Genomic DNA, 8,882 nt, shown 5'->3' with positions numbered 1-8,882 from the left:
GTTGTCGTTTTCCAATATGAAAGGTCGGCATACAGTGGAATGGGTTTTTTTCTCTCTCAAAGTCATCAGCAGTCTGCCTTTGACTTTAGCTTTGGAACATAATGCTTGTTGATCTCTTATGGATAAGAAGCAAGCAAGAAAAACACCTGGAAAAACTGCATTTGTACTCAGTGGTGACTGCAATAACATCACAAATTAATTCTACATATGTTAATATTTTATTGCTGTGAAAAAAACACCCATACCTAACAAAGGCAGAAACCACACATACAATATATGTATATGCGACGTACACAGTTATGAAAACAGCTTCATCCTTGTCATATTGAAATGCATATCCACAAAACATTTGCAACATTTTAAGTTAAAGGGGACATGAAACCCACATTGTTTTTTTTTCATGATTAAGACAGAGCATGCAATTTAAACAGCTTTCCATTTTACTTCTATTATCACATTTGCTTCATTCTTATGATATCCTCTGTTGAAAGAGCAGCAATGCACTACTGGGAGCTAGCTGAGAACAGGTGAGCCAATGACAAGAAGCATATATGTGCAGCCATCAATAAGCAGCTAGCTCCCAGTAGTACATTGATGCTCCTGAGCCGAACTACTATTGTGTACAATTTATAGAGTTTAAAAGTGAGTTTTGGTAATGGATGTTTAGAAGACAGATGCAACAAAATGTTACCATGAAGATACTGGTATTTGTGAAAGCGTAAATAATGGCTGGTTTTTAACTCAATCATTACTTATTTGAAGTTATTCGATAAACAATTATGTCATACAAAAGGGTTAGGCTAACCATGGGCGTCAGTAATTGCCTCTCCTCTCCACAATTCAATGAGCTGATGTGGGGTCTGGATCTACTGGTGCCCCCCTTTGTCAACTTTTAATATGAAACTAATGAGTAACAATAAATGGATACTGATAATGGGTTCAATTATACTGGAGTATAGCTTCCCCAGACAGAATTACAGCAGACCAAATTTACAAACACAGATCACATATAGGAAACAAACAAAAGCAAAAAATGTAATTTTTGGTAGCGGAATAAATATAGATATTAGCACAGTATGTTTAAAAAAAGTCAGCTGACCTTTTAAAAGGGACATAATAGTCAAAACTAAAATGTGCATGAGTGTGTTTGTTTTGTACAGAACCATTTTTGCTAAATATTTGCATTGACAAAAATGCTTTTAAGTAAACCTTTCACTGTTTTATTGGTTTATTTATTCTGCATGCCCTGTGCACCAGCATTCAAACACCAAGCCCGCTCAAGAGAATAAGCAGGGGCTTGTATGATGTAAATTGTAGGGATATTAAACCCACTTTTTTCTTTACTGGTTCAGATAGAGCATGCAATTTTAAGCAACTTTCTAATGTACTCATTACCAATTTTTCTTTGTTCTCTTGCTATCTTTATTTAAAAAGCAGCTTAGGAGCTGGCCTATTTTAGGTTCAGAACCCTGGATAGCACTTGTTTATTGGTGACTACATACCTGCTTTTTAAATGAAGATAGCATGAGAACGAAGAAAAAACAGAATTTATGCTTACCTGATAAATTACTTTCTCCAACGGTGTGTCTGGTCCACGGCGTCATCCATTACTTATGGGAAATATTCTCCCCCACAGGGAAAGGCAAGGAGAGCACACAGCAAGAGCTGTCCATATAGTTCCCCCTCTGGCTCCGCCCCCCAGTCATTCGACCGACGGTTAGGAGAAAAAGGAGAAACTATAGGGTGCCGTGGTGACTGTAGTGTATAAAGAAAAACATTTTCAACCTGATTAGGAAACCAGGGTGGGCCGTGGACCGGACACACCGTTGGAGAAAGTAATTTATCAGGTAAGCATAAATTCTGTTTTCTCCAACATTGGTGTGTCCGGTCCACGGCGTCATCCATTACTTGTGGGAACCAATACCAAAGCTTTAGGACACGGATGAAGGGAGGGAGCAAATCAGGTTACCTAAATGGAAGGCACCACGGCTTGCAAAACCTTTTTCCCAAAAATAGCCTCCGAAGAAGCATAAGTATCAAATTTGTAGAATTTGGCAAAAAACAGAATTTATGTTTACCTGATAAATTTCTTTCTCCAACGGTGTGTCCGGTCCACGGCGTCATCCTTACTTGTGGGATATTCTCTTCCCCAACAGGAAATGGCAAAGAGCCCAGCAAAGCTGGTCACATGATCCCTCCTAGGCTCCGCCTACCCCAGTCATTCGACCGACGTTAAGGAGGAATATTTGCATAGGAGAAACCATATGGTACCGTGGTGACTGTAGTTAAAGAAAATAAAATATCAGACCTGATTAAAAAAAAACCAGGGCGGGCCGTGGACCGCACACACCGTTGGAGAAAGAAATTTATCAGGTAAACATAAATTCTGTTTTCTCCAACATAGGTGTGTCCGGTCCACGGCGTCATCCTTACTTGTGGGAACCAATACCAAAGCTTTAGGACACGGATGAAGGGAGGGAGCAAATCAGGTCACCTAAATGGAAGGCACCACGGCTTGCAAAACCTTTCTCCCAAAAATAGCCTCAGAAGAAGCAAAAGTATCAAACTTGTAAAATTTGGTAAAAGTGTGCAGTGAAGACCAAGTCGCTGCCCTACATATCTGATCAACAGAAGCCTCGTTCTTGAAGGCCCATGTGGAAGCCACAGCCCTAGTGGAATGAGCTGTGATTCTTTCGGGAGGCTGCCGTCCGGCAGTCTCGTAAGCCAATCTGATGATGCTTTTAATCCAAAAAGAGAGAGAGGTAGAAGTTGCTTTTTGACCTCTCCTTTTACCTGAATAAACAACAAACAAGGAAGATGTTTGTCTAAAATCCTTTGTAGCATCTAAATAGAATTTTAGAGCGCGAACAACATCCAAATTGTGCAACAAACGTTCCTTCTTTGAAACTGGTTTTGGACACAGAGAAGGTACGATAATCTCCTGGTTAATGTTTTTGTTAGAAACAACTTTTGGAAGAAAACCAGGTTTAGTACGTAAAACCACCTTATCTGCATGGAACACCAGATAAGGAGGAGAACACTGCAGAGCAGATAATTCTGAGACTCTTCTAGCAGAAGAAATCGCAACTAAAAACAAAACTTTCCAAGATAATAACTTAATATCAACGGAATGTAAGGGTTCAAACGGAACCCCCTGAAGAACTGAAAGAACTAAATTGAGACTCCAAGGAGGAGTCAAAGGTTTGTAAACAGGCTTGATTCTAACCAGAGCCTGAACAAAGGCTTGAACATCTGGCACAGCTGCCAGCTTTTTGTGAAGTAATACCGACAAGGCAGAAATCTGTCCCTTCAGGGAACTTGCAGATAATCCTTTTTCCAATCCTTCTTGAAGGAAGGATAGAATCCTAGGAATCTTAACCTTGTCCCAAGGGAATCCTTTAGATTCACACCAACAGATATATTTTTTCCAAATTTTGTGGTAAATCTTTCTAGTCACAGGCTTTCTGGCCTGAACAAGAGTATCGATCACAGAATCTGAGAATCCTCGCTTCGATAAAATCAAGCGTTCAATCTCCAAGCAGTCAGCTGGAGTGAAACCAGATTCGGATGTTCGAACGGACCCTGAACAAGAAGGTCTCGTCTCAAAGGTAGCTTCCAAGGTGGAGCCGATGACATATTCACCAGATCTGCATACCAAGTCCTGCGTGGCCACGCAGGAGCTATCAAGATCACCGACGCCCTCTCCTGCTTGATCCTGGCTATCAGCCTGGGGATGAGAGGAAATGGCGGGAACACATAAGCTAGTTTGAAGGTCCAAGGTGCTACTAGTGCATCCACTAGAGCCGCCTTGGGATCCCTGGATCTGGCCCCGTAGCAAGGAACTTTGAAGTTCTGACAAGAGGCCATCAGATCCATGTCTGGAATGCCCCACAGGTGAGTGACTTGGGCAAAGATTTCCGGATGGAGTTCCCACTCCCCCGGATGCAATGTCTGACGACTCAGAAAATCCGCTTCCCAATTTTCCACTCCTGCGAAAAAACATGAAGGAATTGTTCAAAATTCACCAAATTTTCACCACAGCGTCTTAAAGCCTTGAAAATATTGCACACCAATTTTGGAAGCTTTAACCCTTAAAATAACGGAAAATGAGACTCTGCCTATGCTTTGGGAAAGCCCCTAAAGAATAAGGTGTCTAAAACAGTGCCTGCCGATATTATTAAATCAAAATACCCAGAATAAATGATTCCTCAAGGCTAAATAAGTGTTAATATCAATCGATTTAGCCCAAAAAAAGTCTACAGTTTAAATAAGCCCTTGTGAAGCCCTTATTTACAATCGTAATAAACATGGCTTACCGGATCCCATAGGGAAAATGACAGCTTCCAGCATTACATCGTCTTGTTAGAATGTGTCATACCTCAAGCAGCAAGAGACTGCAAACTGTTCCCCCAACTGAAGTTAATTGCTCTCAACAGTCCTGTGTGGAACAGCCATGGATTTTAGTTACGGTTGCTAAAATCATTTTCCTCATACAAACAGAATTCTTCATCTCTTTTCTGTTTCTGAGTAAATAGTACGTACCAGCACTATTTTAAAATAACAAACTCTTGATTGAATAATGAAAAACTACAGTTAAACACTAAAAAACTCTAAGCCATCTCCGTGGAGATGTTGCCTGTACAACGGCAAAGAGAATGACTGGGGTAGGCGGAGCCTAGGAGGGATCATGTGACCAGCTTTGCTGGGCTCTTTGCCATTTCCTGTTGGGGAAGAGAATATCCCACAAGTAAGGATGACGCCGTGGACCGGACACACCTATGTTGGAGAAATGTGCAGAGAGGACCAAGTCGCTGCCTTACATATCTGATCAACAGAAGCCTTGTTCTTGTAGGCCCAAGTGGAAGCCACAGCCCTAGTAGAGTGAGCTGTGATTCGGTCAGGAGGTTGCCGTCCGGCAGTCTCATAAGCCAATCGGATAATGCTTTTCAGCCAGAGAGAGAGGTAGCAGTAGCTTTTTGACCTCTCCTCTTACCAGAGTAAACGACAAACAAAGATGAGGTTTGTCTAAAATATTTTGTTGCTTCTAAGTAGAACTTTAAAGCACGAACAACATCTAAATTGTGTAATAAACGTTCCTTCTTTGAAACTGGATTCGGACACAGAGAAGGAACAACTATTTCCTGGTTAATATTCTTGTTGGAAACAACTTTTGGAAGAAAACCAGGCTTAGTACGCAAAACCACCTTATCTGAATGGAAAACCAGATAGGGTGGATTACATTGCAAAGCAGATAATTCAGAAACTCTTCTAGCAGAAGAAATAGCAACCAAAAACAGAACTTTCCAAGATAATAACTTAATATCTATGGAATGTAAAGGTTCAAACGGAACCCCTTGAAGAACTGAAAGAACTAAATTTAGACTCCAAGGAGGAGTCATGGGTCTGTAAACAGGCTTGTTTCTAACCAAAGCCTGAACAAAAGCTTGTACATCTGGCACAGCTGCCAGTCGTTTGTGTAACAAGACAGATAAAGCAGAAATCTGTCCTTTTAGAGAACTAGCTGACAACCCTTTATCCAAACCTTCTTGGAGAAAGGAGAGAATCTTTGGAATTTTAATCTTACTCCAGGAGAATCCCTTGGATTCACACCAGCAGATATATTTGTTCCATATTTTATGGTAAATCTTTCTAGCACAAACTCCTCACCATCCCCGTGGAGATACTACTTGTTCAGAGCGGCAAGGAGAATGACTGGTGGGCGGAGCCAGAGGGGGAGCTATATGGACAGCTCTTGCTGTGTGCTCTCCTTGCCTTTCCCTGTGGGGAGAATATTTCCCACAAGTAATAGATGACGCCGTGGACCGGACACACCAATGTTGGAGAAATTCATAACAGGAGTAAATTAGAAAGTTGCTTAAAGGGACACTGAACCCAAATTTTTTCTTTCGTGATTCAGATAGAGCATGCAATTTTAAGCAACTTTCTAATTTACTCCTGTTATCATTTTTCTTCGTTCTCTTACTATCTTTACTTGAAAAGGAAGGCATCTAAGCTTTTTTTTAGGTTCAGACCTCTGGACAGCACTTTTTTATTGGTGGATGAATTTATCCACAAATCAGCAAGGACAACCCAGGTTGTTCATCAAAAATGGGCCGGCATCTAAATTTACATTCTTGCATTTCAAATAAAGATACCAAGAGAATGAAGAAAATTTGATAATAGGAGTAAATTAGAAAGATGCTTAAAATTTCATGCTCTATCTGAATCAGTAAAAAAAAAAAAATTGGGTATAGTATCCCTAAGTAATTGCTGATATAATACATACCGCCTCTCTCTGTGCTGGTGCAGTGTTTGAATTAGTGCATATGAAACATGTTTGAAACAATAACAGCTTTTTCCTAATCCAAGTAAAACTGCAAATAGGCTTCTATCCAAAATTAACATTTTCACTATTATTTTTCTTTACAATGTTTGTTTTTCCTAACCGTGGTTAATGCGTGACTTCAATGTTTCCATAATCTTATCTGCTCAATAAAAAAGTAGCATAAACTGTTCTTTGATATGAAGATTTACAAAACAAAAAAACATAAAAAGCTGAAACTACATCTCACACACATGAGACCCTTATTATTCATGGTGTTAAGATCAAACTTTTTAAATGAGGTCTCAAAGATAACCATAAAGTCTAATTAAGTATCTGATAAATGAAGCCCTAAGGCAAGAAAATAAATGAAATCACATAGAACAAGCAGTTATAAATGCTAGATCTATTGGGAATATTCCTCAGGATCCAAAAGTACAAAATTAGAATGATTGATTTTCTTAGATCTGAAAGTGACTTGAAATCCATAACACCGTGCATGACAGTTGCATAAAATCCAGTACATAACCATGAAATCTCTATAGACAAATATTGTCAGTTGTACTGAAGAGCGTATTGACTTTGAATGTAGCACTGTCACAAGTTAGTTTAGTGCAGTGGAAGAGTCTAGGATAATCAATAGCCCAACCACGAAGAGGTAGACCAAGAAAAATTACAGAGTGGGGTAAGTGAGTGCTAAAGCACATACAAATCAACTAGTATCTGTAGCATAACTTCATAAAGAGCTCAAGACTGCCTCTGGAAGCAATAACAGCACAAAGACTGTCTGTTATGAGCTTCATGAAATGAGTTTCCATGGCCAAGCAGCTGTACACAAACCTAACATCAACATACACAATGAAGGTGTAAAGCCCCATGTCACTGGACTCTTGAGCAGCAGAAACATGTTCTGTGGAGAGTTGAATCACTCCTCACTACCAGGCAGTTCTACAGAAGATTCTGGCTGTTGTGGATGCCAGAAGAATGCTATCTACATAAATGGATAGTGCCTACCGTTAAGTTTGGTAAAGGAGTGAGAATGGTCTGGGGCTGCTTTTAAGGGTATAAGCTAGGCCCCTTAGTTCCAGTGAAGGATCATCTTAATGTTACAGGATACAAAAAGACATGTTAGACAATTGGGTGCTTCCAACATTGTGGCAACAGTTGGGGAAAGGCCTTTCCTATTCCAACATGATTGTGCCCTTGTGCACAAAGTGAGGTCCATCATGACATGGTTTAATGTGTTGGGTGTAGATGAACTTGAGTGACCTGCACAAAGCCCAGACCTCAACCACATTAATGCCCATGGTTTTGAAATGGGATGTCCAACAAGCTAATATAGATGTTATGATTAGGTAATAGTAGAAAATAAATATGTATGCTTCCATGCTAAATTATTTTCTTTCATGACTGAAAGAGTCCATGAGATTATAAAGTGGGATTCCCCACATGCCCACTAGGAGGAGGCAAACCACTACTACATACCAGAGCTTTGAACTCTCCCACTCTCCCATAATTCCTCAGCCATACATAAGGCCAAGTAGATGGAAGGAAACACGATACAGGAAAGTCGAGCAGGGTAAATGAAGTTCAAAATAAGTTCCATCATTAACTGTAGGTGCTGTTGGACGCTGACCCTCATGAAAGAAATAATTGTATTTGTCACGCATAAAGTTTGGGTTTTCTTTCATAAGAGAGATTCCACAAGATCATCACATGTGGATTATTATTAAGCAGTGAAGTCCGCAATATCACTATGTTTGGGGGGGGGGGGACACACAATACAGTTAAGGCAAAAATGTAACTGATCAGGCACTGCAGACCGCAGTGTTTCTGTCAAAAGCTGCCTCTCAAAAGGCACACACATCAAACTGGTACAATGTGGTAAAAATGAAATGAGGACCAGGTAAATCTATACAAGCTTCATGACAAAAAACCCATTAAGTATCTACTGACTGACGGAATGAACAGTTATGCGTTCAGGGGGAGTTTTTTCCAAGACCAAATCTGCCTTGTGAATTAAAGGGACATGAAACCCAAGAGTTTTCTTTTATTATTCAGATACAGAATACAATAAAAAAAAAAAAAAGTTTCCAATTTACTTCTATTATCAAATTTGCTTTGTCCTCATGTTATTTTTTGTTGAAGACAGGAAATAGTGCTGCCATCTAGCGCTCTTGCTAATGTAGAAAATTGTTGCAAAACTGCAACCATATAGTGCTGAAGGCACGTGCACAGTCCTGAGCTTACCTTCCTGTTTTTAAAAAAGGATAAAAACAAAATGTATGCTTACCTGATAAATTTCTCTTGTGGTGTATCCAGTCCACGGGTTCATCCATTACTTGTGGGATATTCTCCTTCCCAACAGGAAGTTGCAAGAGGACACCCACAGCAGAGCTGTCTATATAGCTCCTCCCCTAACTGCCACCCCCAGTCATTCGACCGAAGACAAGCAAGAAAAAAGGAGAAACTATAGGGTGCAGTGGTGACTGTAGTTTAAAAAATAAAAAAAACACCTGCCTTAAAATGACAGGGCGGGCCGTGGACTGGACACACCACA

The 8,882-nt window shown here is 40.1% G+C and overlaps 1 protein-coding gene across 2 annotated transcripts in view; it reads right to left on the bottom strand.

The window, feature by feature from the left end:
- Positions 1 to 8,882, bottom strand: part of OXR1 (oxidation resistance 1) — a 420,839-nt gene that overhangs the window by 136,635 nt on the left and 275,322 nt on the right. The window lies entirely within an intron of this gene.

The sequence above is a fragment of the Bombina bombina genome, chromosome 5 (genome assembly GCF_027579735.1).
Source record: "Bombina bombina isolate aBomBom1 chromosome 5, aBomBom1.pri, whole genome shotgun sequence".
In the NCBI taxonomy this organism is placed as follows: domain Eukaryota; kingdom Metazoa; phylum Chordata; class Amphibia; order Anura; family Bombinatoridae; genus Bombina; species Bombina bombina.
Note: the sequence above shows the minus strand (reverse complement) of the source record. Positions and strands in the feature narration are given on the sequence as shown.